The 17,173-nt window shown below is 43.1% G+C and overlaps 1 long non-coding RNA gene across 2 annotated transcripts in view; it reads right to left on the reverse strand.

Moving 5' to 3' along the window:
- Positions 1-1,574: 1,574 nt before the first annotated feature.
- Positions 1,575-17,173, reverse strand: part of LOC122444801 — a 123,494-nt gene continuing 107,895 nt past the window's right edge. Inside the window, exon 3 of one of the 2 annotated variants that reach the window (XR_006270346.1) lies at positions 1,575-11,681. This is a non-coding gene — a long non-coding RNA (uncharacterized LOC122444801). Of the gene's footprint in view, positions 11,682-11,716; positions 13,815-17,173 lie in introns of those variants that run through there. The other variant, XR_006270348.1, reaches the window with a different exon arrangement.

The following is a 17,173-nucleotide window of genomic DNA, read 5'->3' on the forward strand; positions in this document are numbered from 1 at the left end:
CAGAGTATCTAAACATGCCAGCTACTGAGTTATGCTCCAAAGGCTCAGAGATACCTGCCTTCTGCAGATCAGAGCTCAGAAACACATATCACCCATTAAAATACAAGATGGTTTGAGAAAGAGTTTCTGAAAATACAAATCATGGGATGGTAGAGGTAGAAGGGAAGAGACCGATTCCTAATGGAAAAGCTGATATTTCTGAGAAGGTGGAATTTGAGCTGGGTATGGAAGGATGTTGGCTTCCCTAGTGGCTCATACAGTACAGAATCTGCCCGCAATGCAGGAGTTGCAAGGGACACAGGTTCTATCCCTGGGTCACTAAGATCCCCTGGAGGAGGGCATGATTCTGTCCTGTGGATGGGATTCTGTCTCGTAGAATCCCATGGACAGAGGGGCTTGGTGGGCTACAGTCCACAGGCTCGCAGACACAACTAAAGCAACTTAATACACAAGCATGCATGCTTGAATCACTGAACTGAAACCCTTTGCTGTACGCCTGCAATACTGTAAGTCAATTATACTTCAATTAGAAAATATATAAATCAAACATGGCACTGCAGCTTCAAGTGACTGTTTCCATTATGAAAGTCTTGGCACTATTTTGAAAATACAAGGAATGTAAACTTCATATGGATAATTTTTGAGTTTCTTCTTGGGAGAAAAAAAGGATGAGGGAGTAGGAAAGGGTTTGGTTAAGTTGCAGAAAGTGTCTCAAACTCACCCACTCCCTGCATTCTCACTCTTGCAATACATTTCAAGCTCCTCCACCCATGTTACTAAAAAGTGGGTATTCACTCATTGACCCATATGTTAATCCACTGCCTATTTCATAATCCACTCTACATGTCTCCATAATCCACCCTACATGTCTCCATATATTTATCTACAAATATGTAATGTTTTAAATGTTTTATTAAATACAAACGTCTCCCTGCTAAGAGTAATGAGAGCAACACTTACTGAATGTGCAAGGTGTTTTAGGACCTTCACATGCATTATCTCAGTCTTTCTCTGTTCTGTTATTATACGTGCGCATGCGTGCTCAGTCATGTCTGACTCTTTGCAACCCCATGATCTGTAGCCCACCAGGCTCCTCTGTCTATGGAATTTTCCAGGTAAGAATACTGGAGTAGGTTGCCACCTCCTACTCCAAGGGATCTTCCCAACCCAAGGATGGAACCCACATCTCCTGCGTCTCCTGCATTGGCAGGCAGATTCTTTCCCACTGAACATGGGAAGCCCTGTGTTCTATCATTATCCCCCAGTTTATAGAAGAGGGAGCTGCATTACAGAAAGTAAGCAACTTGCCTGAGGTCTGTGGCTACTAAGCAGAGGACTCTGGATTTAAACCCAAACAACCTGACTCCAAAGCTTGCCGGGCTACTACTACTATGTGTATCACATCACTCAAACCGATCATTTGATTGACTAAAAAAGGTAAATGGTGAGGGAACCCTGTTCTGGCTCCTGGTGCACATTGCTCCCTTCCAAAGACTCTAAATCACCTGTCAAAAAACCAGTCTAGAATTATACCAGGAACCAGAAAAAAGTCAGCAGATCCTAGACTCTGGATACTGGTTTGTTGGTTTTGTTTATTTTGTTTGTTTGTTTGTTGATAACTGATTTCTATTTCCTCATCTTTCATTTCTGGCACGTCTGCTGATTTCCAGTTTCCTCAGAATTACTGGCAGTTCTTCCATGGTCACCATCAGCCAGTCTCCATATCCTGAGATGTAGCATGCATGGTCCATGACCTCTGAAATCATTTGGTAGAGCAGACTGCTCTCTTGCAACATCCTTTTCCACCGTGGACATCAATTTCTTCTTAATGACATCGATTCTACACTTCCGAGCTTACAGATCATCCCCCTTCCCTTGACAGAGATGACTGACAGAGGCAGAAACAGTCATGCAGTTTAGTTTTGTCTCTGTCATCTGGGCGGTTACATCACCCTCCCCAGGTTACAGAATGCCAGGTGTCCCCACTAAAGGACTCCCTCCCCTGGAGCCCATTCTAATCCCATCCCTGCCCAGAAAGAAACTGGAAATGAAAGGCTGTGATTGGCTGCCAATTACATCATTTCTCTGCAGGCCTGACTGAACTCTTAATTAATTGAATGCCACTTTACTTCTGTACCTGACTCCATGGACAAATAAATAACCACAAAGAGAACAACATAGGGTGAAGGCAGTAATAAACCATAGCCTCTGGCTCAGGTTAGAAAAAGGAACCATTTGCTGGAGTTACCTGTCATTAAGAAAGATTTGGTCACCAGGTAAGGACACACAGTTTTCTATATTAAGTTAGAGGAGTGATTCAAAGGGGACTGGTTTCAGCTGACAAGAGCAAAGAGAAAATCAATTTCAGGTTGCCAGGACAACTAGACTTTCCCTGCAAGAATAAATTTGAAAAAGCTCTAAAATCTGACAACTAAATGTTTCCTCACATTACATCATATCCCTAAAACGTGTGTTGAACCAGTGAGATAATCAAGCCTGCTAATTACTTTCTACAACATCCATAAGACACAGGGTTGATGGTCTTGGCTCCAGTCTGGCTTTCTTCTAGCGGTCCCACTCAGTATCTCAGCTTTATAGTGAATGAGGACTATGTGCTTCTTCAAATAAATCTGAAGGCTTATCATTGTCAGGTTGTCCTTGGATTCTGAAAAAGGGCAGGTGAGCACCTTTTGAGTACATATCCCCTAACAACTGACAACCTGACCTCCAAGGACCTGCCTCAGATTGGGGCACTTGTATTATCGTGCTTAGCATTTCTGTATTGCTTTACATTTGCAGAGTGCCTTCCAGTGACTGAGACCGACACCCATGTTCCCTGTCGTGTAATTCACCAACTACCCCTTCCAAAGAAGGGGTTCAAAGTCACAGAATCATACTTAACACAATGTTGGATCTAAAGGGACTTGGGAGATAAACGCTTTTTACCAGAGACTGAATTCAAGACACATATAGGCAAAGTGACAGCTCAAGGTCAACACAGATGGTCAACAGCCGAATCAGGACTGGAATCCAGGTCTTTTGATAATGGCTTCTATGCAATTTCTTTAAATAGCTGCCATCATTCCACCTCTGCCTGAGAGGCTCTGGGAGCTGAAGTTAAGTCCACTTGATCTCCTATTAATCCTCATGAGGCAATGACCCCAAATGGCCTTATCCCAGGAGTTCAAAGTCCTGACCCCAGATCCAATAATATCTGATGAGATGAGCCTTCTCTATGCATTTATGTTCTCAGAAGGCTGAATATCAACTTACCTCCAGGGGCTATTAAAAACAAGAACAGCTAATAAATCACTGGAAAGCACTTTGCAAATGTAAAGTAATACAGAAATGCTAAGCACCAATAATACAAGTGCCCGAACTGAGGCAGGTCCCTGGAGAGCATGATGATTGTGCTCACCACCATCCACCAGAAGATGCAGAAACCATGCCTCTCTCCAAACTTCATTCTCTTTCTTTAGAAAGAAAGAAAGTGAATGTGTTAGTTGCTCAGTCGTATCCAGCTCTTTGCGACCTCGTAGACTATAGCCCACCAGGCTCATCTGTCCACGGAATTCTTCGAGCAAGAATACTGAACTGGGTAGCCATTCTCTTCTCCAGGGCATTTTCCCAACCCAGGGATTGAACCTGGGTCCACTGCACTGCAGGCAGATTCTTTACCATCTGATACTGCTCCCTAATTCTCAAATATGCCTCTGCATGTTATTGTCTTAGGATAGATAACACGAGAAAGCACTTGCTATCAATTCATACGGTCAGAGAGTTTTGCTAAGTTTGGAGAAACACCTACAGGAGATCAGAATCAAACAGATGGAAAAGTAAATGTCAAGCTGTCCCTCACTGGTGATAAACCAAGTAAACTATGAGAAACAATGAGCCCATTTGAAGGTGCTTGTCAGGGGGTTCAGCCTTAAGAGCCAATTTAGAATCTGGTGGGAGGTCAGAAGAATAAAGCACACCCTCTAGGGCTCTGGCTGCAGGTGCCAATGGGAGAAAGAAGTGAGGACAGAGCATTCCTTACATTCAATACGCGGTCCTTGACTCTCATTAGCAAGGTGAGCAGAAAAGAGTAGCAGAGGGAGCTATGGGTGAGTAGAGGAACTCAGACATCAAACGCTGGTGTCTGAGAGACATGACTTCTAACTCTGACCCTGCCATCATATGCTTTGTGATGCTGGGCAAGTTACTTAAACCTCTCTAAGCCTCAGTTTCCTCATCTGTTCAACATATATAATTCTACTACCTATTGCACAGGCTGGCTTTGAGGATTGTTCAGTCACTCAGCTGTGTCCAACTCTTTGCAACCCTGTGGACTGTAGCCCACCAGGTTCCTCTGTCAGTGGGATTTTCCCAGCAAGAACACTGGAGTGGGTTGCCATTTCCTCCTCCAGGGGCTGTGAGGATTAAATGAAAGGAAATATGGGGAAAAATTTACCCAGTGCCTAACATTTAGCACATGGGCAATAAATGTGAGTCGTCATGCTAACCAGAGAGGCTGGAGGCTGGAATCTAGCACAGAAAAAAAGGCAAAAAGTAAAACATGAAGTTAGAGGTAAAGATCATGAGAACAGAGAAAAGAGGCTCAATCCTACCAGTCCTACTTTGTATTCACTAGGGAGTTATCAGGGTCACATTCCTGAGTATTAAATTTAGGGGTGAATGACAATAATCTAAAAATGGTCAGGCATCTGAAAACCTCAGACTTAAGTGGAAATCCAGGAACACTTGAAAATTCAACCACCTGGTCAGTGTAGAGATCCGTTCTCGGCATTTGAGCCATTAAAATCCAAGATTGAGTAGTAAATGTGGCTCCAAGATTCTCATCCCAAAACAAGAAACGAAGTTTTTTTAAAATGCTTCCCCCACCCCCACCCCCAGTTCCTTTAACATACTTTATAGCACACATGGATACAGTCCATACCTCCAAGAGAAGTAAGAAATGGGCATGAGAACCATGAAATTGGGACTTCCCTGATGGACCAGCAGTTAACACTCTGTTCTTCTGCTGCAGAGTGTGCAGATTCAATCCCTGATCCAGAGCTAAGATCCCACATGCTGCAGGCAAAAAAAAAAAAAAGCAAGAACCAAGAAATTAAAGAGTAGTCCCATTAAGTCAAGCCCAGAAAAGAGACACGAGACTTTGAAGAAGCAAAAGAAACTAAATTTCTTGAGCTCCTATTCTGCCAAAGATGCATAAGAATTAAGAGAGGAGAGGATCAAGGAAGATTTCCTGGAAGAAGTCCCTTTGAGCTAATCATCTGCTGGGGCACCTAGAATTTGGGGCTACATCCTTTTCTTCAGCGAGATCCTGACGATGCATTGCCATTGGATGGGGAACCAAAAGCCCCAGAAGCACTGGTCTTCCTTCCCTCCAGGTTCCAATCTGCAACATGGGCAACTACCCACCACTCCACTAGGAGAGAAGCGGAAGCACAGGGAACCTAGGGAGGGAGCTCAAAGTTGGAATCAAGCCAGTGCCAAGTCTCATTGCACCCCAAGTACAAAGCAAAGCAGACATGAAAAGGAGATGAAAAACAGGGATGAAAAGAAAATATGGGCTTCCTAGTAAAACAGTGAGAGAATAAATGGTCAGGTTATGAAGAGAGAAAGAAAAAAGAGAGAGAGAGAAGAGAAAGAGTAGGAGGAAAGGACAAAAGGAAAAAGCTGGTGTGTTGTTTGTTTGTAGTGTTTATTTCTTTAAGCATACTTCTGCCATGTCATTTTTTTAAAAAAATCATACTTTGGTTAAATCCTTCAAATGTTAGCTTGAGAGAACTTTGTTTTATTCCCTGACCAGCATCGAGAAGAGTTCCTGGAATATAGAAGGCGCTGAATAAATATTTACTGATTGAATGAATAATGCTCAGCTACAGTGGGTCACTGTTGCTGAGAATAAAGAGGCTTTGAAAATCACCAAGAAAAATAGCAAGATTCTGTTTATACTTCAGTTCACTTGCTTTTATAGGTGGGAGGACACAGGTGAAAACAGAGTTAGTGCAGGGCTCCCAGGGGGCAGTCACCAAATTTCAAATATGATCACCAAATTTCAATCAGACTGACCCACACTTGAGGACAAATGAAAGGAAGGCCATTCCCTGGATGAAATTCCTCTAAATTGGATGGTTCAAAGCCAGGATAAGCCCTGGCCATTTCACTGTCTCCTTTGGAGAAAGGTGCCATTTCCTACTGCTTAAGAATATCAATGCTCTGGAAATAAAATAGAGGTGACTACAGACTCCATAAAAGAAATGAGTTGAGAAAAAGGATGGGACCTAGAAAGGACTAGATTTAAGCACTGAATTGAAGCCTGCCTGGAAGACTTGCCTATCAATTTTCATGGTGTTCCTTCGATCATTCTCTTAAGGATAACTGGAAGGCTAAAAACTCCCAACTAGTTCAGAAAGTAACTTTGCCTATAATGAGGAATGTAACAGTGACTTGAAAATGGAAACACTAATTACAAAATGATGAAAAGAGTTAATAGCAACCACTACACTCTTCCACCATAAGCTGTATCAGAAGTTTCCATAGCCTGCAAGGTCGGCACTTCTTTCTATGGCTGTGCCAAATCTCAAGAGCCTGTTATTATTTATTACACATGAAGCACTTTCCATCTGTAGAGCTCTTTGGAGTCATGTTTTATTAGTTACTCAGCATTCTTAAATCTAAACACAGCTAAAGACCTACTGGAAGGGGGGCAAGCCCCATGATTTACTTACTCATCACACTTAATGGGTCCACACAATTCCTTCCAATGACTGGACAAGTTAAGAAAGGGGCAAAGAAAACACTAAAACTGAGAAATCAAATCAATCCAGTTCGTTCTTTAAGGCCCCCTGGCAGGGGGCTAAAGTGCTGGGAGTTGCAGCAGGAAAAGGTACAGAAATATATATATGACACAGCTCTTGGCCTCAAGGAACTTAAGGCCTAGAGCTATCTGAGAGAATCTTTACACTCCTCTTCCAACTTGAAGAGTCTGGGTTTCTACAAAAGTATAAATAGGTTTCAAATACCAGGAGCAGAACATGTTCTGACATGATCCAAAATTTGAGTAATTAAACAAATACAAATTTGGCCCCATAAATCAAATTAAAAGGAAAGAACATTTCTTTAAAAAGAAAGAAATAAGAAATATGGACTTATTTCTTCAATTTTCACCTTCCAGACTCAAGATAAGCAGTCCCAAATCATATAAGAGGAAATTCTAGAAGAAATGGGGGTTAATAATCTCTTTCAAGAGCAGATAGTCAACCCAAGGAACTTACTCTAAAAAGAAAACATAAATTTAAGAGAAGGACTCCACTTTCATAAAGCCACTTAACAGATGCATAAATTAATACTTATGGAAGTTGTAAGTAGGTTGGGTATTTCTCTAAACAGTAAAGATGAAAAGACCCTGATGCTGGGAAAGATTGAGGGCAGGAGGAGAAGGGGATGACAGAGGATAAGATGGTTGGATGGCGTCACTGACTCAATGGACATGAGTTTCGGTAAACTCCGGGAGTTGGTGATGGACAGGTAGGCCTGGCGTGCTGCAGTTCATGGGGTCTCGAAGAGTCTGACATGACTGAGTGACTGAACTGAACTGAAAGATCAAAGTATTTGGAGTAACTACCTTCTACTTCTATAAGAGACATGAAATAGTCAAGTACAGATGAACATATCACCTGCCAAGAATAACAGAAGATGGATGGATGGATGAGAGGGAAGATGGGGTATTCTCCACACGATTTAAAGTTTAAACTAAGTGGTTTATGATTCACTTCTAAGGATTAGCATCTAGTAGCAAGCCTGGCACATATTAAATGTTCAATAATTTTTAGTTCTTTGCTGCCTCAAGTAAGTGAAAATATGCAAGCAAGAATGAACAGTCCCAAACAAGAATTCCTCAGTTGTGTTCTCTGTCAAGGTGCCCTAGGTGAGAATTCGGTTGTGAAAGTGAACTGACTGTCCCATCACCCTGCTCATTACCAAGACTGATTCAACAAATAGTATGGCTCATGCAATTCACAACTAATTAAAAGCCATCCTCTACCATCCTTTGATGGGGCTTCCCTGACGGCTCAGTGGTAAAGAATTGGCCTACAATGCAGGAGATGTGGGTTTGATCTCTGGGTTGGGAAGATACCCTAGAGTAGGAAATGGCAACCCACTCTAGTATTCTTACCTGGGGAATCCATGGACAGAGGAGCCTGGCTACATACAGTCCATGGGGTCACAAAGAGTCGGACACAACTTAGCAACTTGAGCACGGCACCATCCATTGATGAGGGAGGTAGGTGTGTACATGTGTGTGTGTGTGTGTGTGTGTGTGTGTGTGTGTCAATTTACTGGCTAGGCTGAAGCTTCACAAGTCAATATGTTTGAAGCTTCACAAGAATGTCTAAAGCTTTGTAAGAGCCCTAGACAAATCTTTGCTATGCCATCTCTTTACCATGTGATACTTCAAGTTTTGAGTATCAGTTTGCTCTTAAGTAAAGTGAGGATATATTCTTTAGCCTGCCACTTCACCTGTGAGGATCTGATGAGTACATAGGTATGGTAAGGGATTAGTCCACTAGAAAGCCCTACAGAAACCTACGTCACATATCGTACTCCCAAAAGAATTAGTCAAAGCCAATATATTATTACTGTTTATATGACTGCTCTTCCCTGTGGTTTTCTTATAAGAGCACCAAGCATTTGAAGCCATTATAATGGATGATTCCAACTAAAGCAGAAGATACACTGTGCTCAGTTTCCTTAAATAGTCCCTAAATTATTGGTAGAGTCTTTCACGGAGCCCCAGGAGCCTGTCTTCATTCTTCTTGATTCATTCTTCTCAGTTCTACTCCAGCCCCAGGTATGCTTGCTGCCCTGCCATCATATGCTGTCTTCTCCTTTTATACACACACCCACCTCCATGGCACCAAAGGGATCAGAGCAAGCTCAAAGTCAAGATGAAGACCACACATGTAAGGAAAGGCTGCTGAAGCCCTCGTTTCCCAACCTAGGTTCTAGGAACCAGATTGTGAAGGGAGGTGAATGTCCTACTAAAAAAAAATTTGGTCAACATATTGACTAGCATAATGAGTGGGAGCTCACAGAGGGGTCACCTTATCTTTGTTCTTGTAGGATGTTAAGGAGGCCTGGTCGGGACTCTGTGCATGTTGATGAGCTCAGTATGACTGGGGATATGAAGTAGGAGCAATGAAGAGACAATTTGGAAATATACTCAATCCACGCTTTCAGAAGGCCCACTAGCATTTTATGATCCAGATGGAGAAATGACAGTTTGGAGACCTGAAGCAAGCAAGGAAGCAAGAGAGAGAGAGAGAAGGAGGGAGGAAGAAAGGAAAGAAGAGAGAAAGGAAAAAGAAAGGAAGGAAGACAAGAAGGAAGAAATCATGCCTGGTCTCATAAAGTAGAAATGACTGGTCCTCTCTAGACCAGAATTTTGTATTTTTATTTCTTCTTAACCTTCTTAACATCTGTGACAGGCAATTGACTCATCCAATTACTAACTGGAAAGCTAACACCTCAATTTCACATCCCTAGTTCCATTTCCTACAGTGTGAGGAAGTTTCCGGAACGGTCTCCTATCAGTCCCATTTCTCTCACAGAGAAAACAGAATCTATAAAAGCAGCAGACAATTAATAAGGCCATTACAAGGCTGCATTGGCCAAGGGCACACCTGTTCCTACAGCTTTGCGGTGGACACACCCAAATTTCTTCTCCAACAATAAGGACAGGCAGAGGGGGAAGACCATGAGGGCGCACTAAATGCAATCCTCTCCACCCTCGGGCAGGAAGCTGTCTGCCAAGTGAAGGCCAACAATGTGTCCAAGTTATATTTAAGGAAATCACAAAGAAAAATTCAAGACCAGGGTTTTTATTTAGTCTTTTTAAGTTCAAACCACAGAAAGTATTTGGAAGAATTAGAAACTTCTTTCTGTGGGGAATTCCACAGGAACTGGAAAATCTCAGGCAAAATTAGAACCAAAGACAACAGAAATAGTAGAGATCTCAGAGATCATCAAATTCAGCCCCACCACTCTGACACTGAGCAAAACAAGCCAAAGAGTTTCACAGCTGGATGGCGGTCGGATTGGGCTGAGGACCCACATCTGCTGACTCCAAGAATAATTTCTTAGTCCTCATTCCTTGCTCGCACTGACTTCAACACTAATTCCAAATTAAACCTACATGTGACCAAAAAGAAAAGGGAAAATAAACTATTCCCTGTGGCAGATGCTTGGAACATTAGCTTCTTTCTGAAAACGTTACAGTTCATGTTCTGCAAAAGATGGAAACCAACTAGGGTCCTGTTTTGTTAGTTGCGAACGCACACTTCACAGGAATGCATTTTATGTCTGGTATTTTCCCGCCGCTCCCTCGCCCGGTTTCTCTTTTGGCCATATATGGAACTGAGCTCCAATGTCTGGGTCACAGAACTCAGGCCTCGGGTATGAAAGCAATCTGCTTTCTGCGCTGTTTGTCTTTACTGAAAATCCGATGAATCCATCTAGGAAACATTTACTAAAATGCAAAAGGCAGGGAGAATTGATTCACACCCTGAACTTGGCACACAGAACCAGACTTTTCTTCTGCTCACCCAAAGGTATGCTAACCAGATTCTGCGGAGAAAGTGACAAGTTTAACAGATACAAAAGAGTGTCTAGCTCAAGAGGTGTGTGCATGTATGTGTGTGTGTCTGTATGTGTGCAATTCACATGTGTGTCGGGGAGGGGAGGATAGTTGTCCTAACACAGAGTTAGAAAGACAAAACTGATGCAAAAAGCAAGACAGCACCATCAAACCAATAACAATACATACTAGGGATTCATATTTCCTGATATGACTTAGCTATCTCTTTATGTGGTATCTGACTCTCAAACTTTTGCAAATAGCATTTCAGAAGCAGAAAATCTCTTTGAAAATGGGGATTACCTGCAATTATTATTTCAAACAAGCATTTAGAAAGCATCTATAATTTCCAACAATATTCTTGAAAAGACTTGCACGTATGCTATGCTTAGTCATTCAGTTGTGTCCAACTCTCTGTGGCTTCATGGACTGTAGCCCGCCAGGTTCTTCTGTCTGTGGGATTTCCCAGGCAAGAATACTGGAGTGGGTTGTCATTTCCACCTCCAGGGGATCTTCCCGACCCAGGGATCGAACCCGTGTCTCCTACGTCTCCTACATTGCAGGCAGATTTTTTACCCGCTGAACCACTGGGGAAGCCATGGACTTATACAAAGAGAATTCAATAAGCACATTCCCCAGGCATGTCAACTTAGAAGGACAGAAATATGGGAGCAGGAAAGAAGAGCTATTTCAAGTGAGGGAGAAACCAAGGGCCCAGGAATAGCAATGACTCGCCCAGTGGTGCATAGATCAGTAATTTCCATGTGGAGCACATAAAATCTAAAATGAAAGTAGAAGAGACTACATAAAGATTAGTTATGAGCTCCAAGAGCAGAGACAGAAAATGGCTACATATTAACCCTTCACAGTATTCAGCACTCACTGAAGCACGTGGTCACCCACAAACCAGTTTTGTCCTTTTCCAGAGAGTACCTTTTGTCTCCTGGTGAGGACAAGGATGGGTAGAGATCACATTCTCTATTTGAAAGGCCTCTGGAGACAGGCAGTCCTGGTTATAAGATGAGGTCCATTGACTCTGTGAAGAGGAACCTTCAACAAGTTACTTGTCCTCTCAATATCTCCAGTGATTCATCTACAAACTGGACATGATCATTTCTACCTTATAAAGCAGCTGAAGAGTTTAAATGAGCTTTTTATAAAGTGTCTGCCTAGCAGTGTTTGACACATAAATAAACACTTAATAAACAGTAGTGTTAACAGGATATTCATTCATAATTCTGGCTACAAGAAAAAGGAATAATTTGTTGCAATGGTTATGAGTCAGGGAGCCTAAGGTTCATATCCCCGAAATTCTTCTCAACCTAAGCTGATCTGTGAGCCTAACTCTGATTCTATATGTGTTACCTCGTTGAGTCTCCTTCTTGTCTATATTATGATGAGGCTCAAGTGAGATCTTCGCTGGAAAAAAGCGCCTTAGAATTTGTCTTGCATAACCAACTTCCTGACATTCCTATGGAGTTGGGAGTATATAGGAAATTTTAATTTAATTTCTAAAAGTAAGGAAATGTGGAAAAATTAATACCTACTAGAGTTCATAAGTGAACTGGTCAAACAAACCACAGTTTGAAAGCCACTTGTAAAATAAAGGTTTACAGTGAATAGGCGAAAAAAAAAAAAATTGTCTTGCAATGTGAAAATGTAAAATACAGTGGTAAAAGTCAGAACCTTCTCTGGGAAACAGTAGAGTGTCACACAATTGTAGGTACAGAATAAGAATCAGAGGAGGAATAAGAGACAGCCCATTTTTAATTTTCTCCTAGCACTTAACTTTTTTCTTCAGCACTTTTTTTTTAAAAAAAGTTTCCTTAAAAACAGCTTGAATGCCATGTTACTCCTCTCATAATGGTTCTGAGACAGAGCCTATGAGCTTAACAACGGTACCAAGAATCCACTGAGATGACTGCTCACGGCAGCTCAGAGAATGATCATGAGGTGCTGGCCACCGAGAGGCATAGGTCCCAGCCCAGGTGCGGAAGCCTCGGGGCACAGCAGCCCGGTGAGAACATCACTGGAGGGGAACCAGCCAAAAGGCCTTCATCACACAGGATTTCAAAGCCAGTGTGAGGAACCCAGCAAGGGTCATGTCTCCCTCCAGGCCCATCTTCCTCATCTGTACAAGTGCCACTTTCTCAACCCTGAGACATGTCCAGAGAGGCAGGAAACTTGAAGAAGCCAGAACCATGGTCACCAGGGCTACCAGAAGTCCTGCAGTGCCTCCAATACAATGGTTTTCAAAGTAGGTTCCACAGAGCCAGAGAGTTCTGGACGATAGCTTGGCAATGAATGGAAGCCTATTTAACCACTTAACAACAGTCAATGACAGCATCACCATGTAGTTATGTTTTGGTTATTTTATATATAGGTATCTTCTGCTTTTCAATAATTTTCTTTATACCACTTTGCTTTTACAAAAGACCTACATCAGTATCAGTTTTCACTAAAGAAAGCTGAAGAAAATTTTCACTCTACTCCATTTTGGCTCAGGAACTGTTTTATAGGAACACTGTATTTAGAGCAGGGGAAACCTGTATTGGGATTTCCCATGAGGTTTCATAAGGTGTTTAAAAAGGAAAGGTTCTGAAAATACTAAGGCCCAATGAGTCCACTCTCCAAGGTCATATGGCCAGTTAATTTCCAGACCACACAGACATTTCTTGGATGAAGACCTGGGGATGAGGGGCTCATGAAGAACAATGAGAGGGGGTTAAAAGAGCTCCTGCGGGTACACACTAAAACTAGAGAGGTCAGCTCAGCCCCCACAAAAGGCTGGGAATCTCTAGAAAGATTTAAGAAGCAAGAGTGGAGGATCATGGGAGCCATAAGAACACTCATCCCAGGTGTGGAAGTTCCTTAATGTCTCTCCTCCAAGCTCATCTCTGGGTCGTCACACCCAGGTGAGCCGCCCTGGAAGAAAGCTCTTCCAGCCTGGCGATGGGGTCTTCAAGGAGAAAGGCGAAGCCGAGAAAGGTGCGCACACACTTTTTCTGGCTCTTCAGGCTGCACTCTGGACGCTCAGGCTGAAGTCCCTGCTGGGCACCAGTGGACTTCAGCTTTGCATTCCTCCGCCTTTCCATGGGCCAGATAGGAATAAGCGGATCCACGTCAGCCCAAGAGGAGTCTGGCGAAATCACAGGGAGGACTCTCCAATCTGCTTAGTAACGGCAACAGAAAGTGCTAAATAAGTGAGTCAAGAAATATTTCTGGAAGAGCTATTCAACTGGAATGCTTGGAGAGCCACCCGCATTGCAATAACTCGACCTGTCCTCATCTTTTAGAACACCCATGAGCCCGGGGTTTAAAAAAGGACTTCCCGGCTCCAGGGGCGGCCAAATAAATAAACACATAGAAAAGCTCTCCGTGGCTGATTGAAGTTATTAGGGAGAAAGTTATGTTCTCAGTAAGGCTGTGCTTTCTCCCTCTCCCTCTCCCTCTCATTTCACATCTTTTCCCCAACCACTTTTGGGAGTGAGCAGTTTGTCATGTTTCCAAGGGAAGCGACGCAGTCTCCTGTGCGGCAGATCCATCTAAAAACATATCATCTGTCTCTGCGGCAGAAAGCCCAGTTGGAAGAAGCAAGTTCTGTGCGTTCAACTAGAAAACACTTCTTGTTCTCGCTGTCAAAATAATTCTGTATTAAACTTCTGGGATATGTGACTAATGTGCTTGGAACCTTTTGGAGCGACTGGTTTATTTATTTTAGGGAGGGGAGGGCTGCTGCTGCTGCTGCTGCTGCTGGGGGTGGGGAGAGAGAGGGGGAGGGAGGGGAGGAAGAAGAGAAAAGGAGGAAGAAAAAGGATGGGAAACCTTGAAGAGTGCCCACGGTCTGCTCAGAGACCTCAGGTCAGCTCCCAGGAGTTGGCCTTGCCACACTTCATCATCGCAAGTCGGACAAGGCCCCAGGCCAGGCAGGAAGGGGAAAGAAAAGACACAGGAAGACAGCCAGTGCACACTTCCCAGAGTGAAGGTTGCCTCACAATTCCTAAAAAGACTCGGAAAATTAAAAAGGAAAAGCAAGACAAAACACACACATGTACCAGAGCAATCCTATCACAGCTTTTTCTAAAACTCATAACCACTCTCTACTGCTTACAGTGGGGGAAAAAAAAATAATAAAAGCCCCAAACGTACGATAGGCTTGAGGGGTGGGGAGGGGCTGGATACCACTTCTGTGACTTGACACAAATGCCTCACCTCCACAGCTTGCCGCTCCCCATTTTTCTAGGTCTTCCCAGGCCTCTGCTGTTCCCTTTGTCTTGAAGACGCACGTCTAGCTTCCTTGTTTATAAAAGTCCTATCCATATTTCAAGACTTTCAACACCACACCCTCCAGTGAAGCCGTCCCCAGCAGCAGCAAACAGAACCCTCCGCCCTTCCCTGCATCATTGATCAGTTTACAGCCAGCCTCCAGCTGATTATCAGTTGTCAACACACCAATCTACCCATCCCCGACCCACCCTCCATCCCCAGAAACCAGTCTCCCCATAGCATAGACACACACACACACACACACACACACACCCCTGAGCCCTTGCAGTCAGAAGTCCAATTTTCCTATCTCATCATCCCTCTCCCATGTAGTTTGATATCTGCATACACCAAGCATTCAATCAATGCAGGCCCATCACTGAAACTCCATGCCTTCCACAGCAAAGCATCTTTAGCAGTAAACTCCAGAGACAAAAAAAAAAAAAAAAACAGCTAAAAACTCTCAGAAAAAGGAATTTGCTCAGGTTAAACCTCTAGAGTCAGCACTTGAAAACTGCCCTGCTGCCTTCTCAAACCTGTTGTGTCGTCAGAGTCTCCTCCGGCCTTCAGTCAGAGAGGGGCAGAAGTTGGGAAAATGAAATGAGGAGAGGGGTGGCAGGAGGGGATGCCCGAAGTGGGAAATAGACCAGGTAAATAAATCTAAAATGCATCATTTTCATCATTGTATATTGAAATTGTCTGCTTCCTTTGTGTTTTGTTTCAACTTTCCCCTAGCTTCTCACCTGTAATATGTTTAAAAAAAGGAAAAAGGAAAGAAGATGTTTGGAAATGAGGAACAGGGATGGGACAGTGACCGGGACAATGACGAAAGGAAGAGTGAGCTGGTCTACTTGCTGCTGGTTGGCCTGGCCAGGCCCTCCCTCTGAACTTTCTCTCCAGGGAGCTATTTGGCAAAGAGAGCCTCAGAAAAGAGTTTTCACTTTCCTTCTCCAAACTCCACCTTCCTCCACCACCTCATTTTAAAAATCAGTTCCAACCTCCTAAAGAGGGAAAGGAAAAGTGAGACCCAATTCACTTCACATTTTATACCACTTAAGGAAAACCATTTCTTGGAGCAACTGCTTTACAGTTCAAACAATAACCTACTCTCTCATCCTGTTTCTCTTTGCATCTGCAGCTTTACTCTCATTCCTGTTTCCAGCTTGGAGGTGGTTCTTTGTCCTCAAAACCAGCCTCAACCTTCTTCTCATTCAAAGTATCTCTTCTCTCTCTCTCTCTCTGTCTCTCTCCCTCTCTCTCACACACACACAGCATTGTTCCTATCTTCTTAACTTTATTAGAAGATAATAAAAATATCCACAAACAGTAAGTCTTTATTCATTATTTATTCAATTTAAATATAGCTTAATAAGTGCCCTGAGGCTTCTGAGGTGACCTTGGTAGTAAAGAACCCACCTGCCAATGTAGGAGACATAAGAGATGCGGGTTCAATCCCTGGGTCAGGAAGATCCTCTGGAGGAGGACATGGCAACCCACTCCAGTTATTCCTGCTTGGAGAAATCACCATGGATAGAGGAGCCTGGCAGACTACAGTCCATGGGATCTCAAAAGAGTCAGACACGACTAAAGCGACTTAGCACACACCCATGCAATAAGCACTCTGCTCTCAAAGAGCTAATATTCTGGTAGCGGAGATCAAACTAGCTCATCAGAAAATGAAAAGCAATATTAATGGCCAAATGTCACAGCAGTGGCAAATGTGATGAACTTCTCCCCATTTGAGGAACCATGTAAACCTTCCTAGAAAATGCACCTGGCACACAATAGACACTCTATAAAAAATTTTGCTAAAGGGATGAAGAATATGTGAATGAGTGAAGAAAGAAATGGCCAAAGATACATTTGAGCCTGGCCTTAAAAGGATGATTAAGATTTGGACAGGCAGAAATGAGACGGGCTAGTGTGTTAAAGGTGAGGGTCACAGTTGCACAGAGACAGAAAAATGAGGGGACCATCTCAAGAATGACCAGAAGTCTAGTGCAAAAGGGAAATGCTATTAGTGGATGAACTGGAAAAGTATCCATTTAATAAACAAAGAAAGCACTCTCCACGTCAGGAATTAGGACCTAGTCACTGGTTCACCTTTATAAATCCTAACTCATTTACTCACCAGAACAATCTTACTCCCATTTACACATGAGAAGAGTGAAACATAGATTCAGTAATGTGCTGAGGTAAGAGTGCTAATTAATGGTGGAACAGCCTGGCTGCCCAGGCTGGCTCTTAATCACTACGTTATTA

The sequence above is a fragment of the Cervus canadensis genome, chromosome 7, assembly GCF_019320065.1.
Source record: "Cervus canadensis isolate Bull #8, Minnesota chromosome 7, ASM1932006v1, whole genome shotgun sequence".
In the NCBI taxonomy this organism is placed as follows: domain Eukaryota; kingdom Metazoa; phylum Chordata; class Mammalia; order Artiodactyla; family Cervidae; genus Cervus; species Cervus canadensis.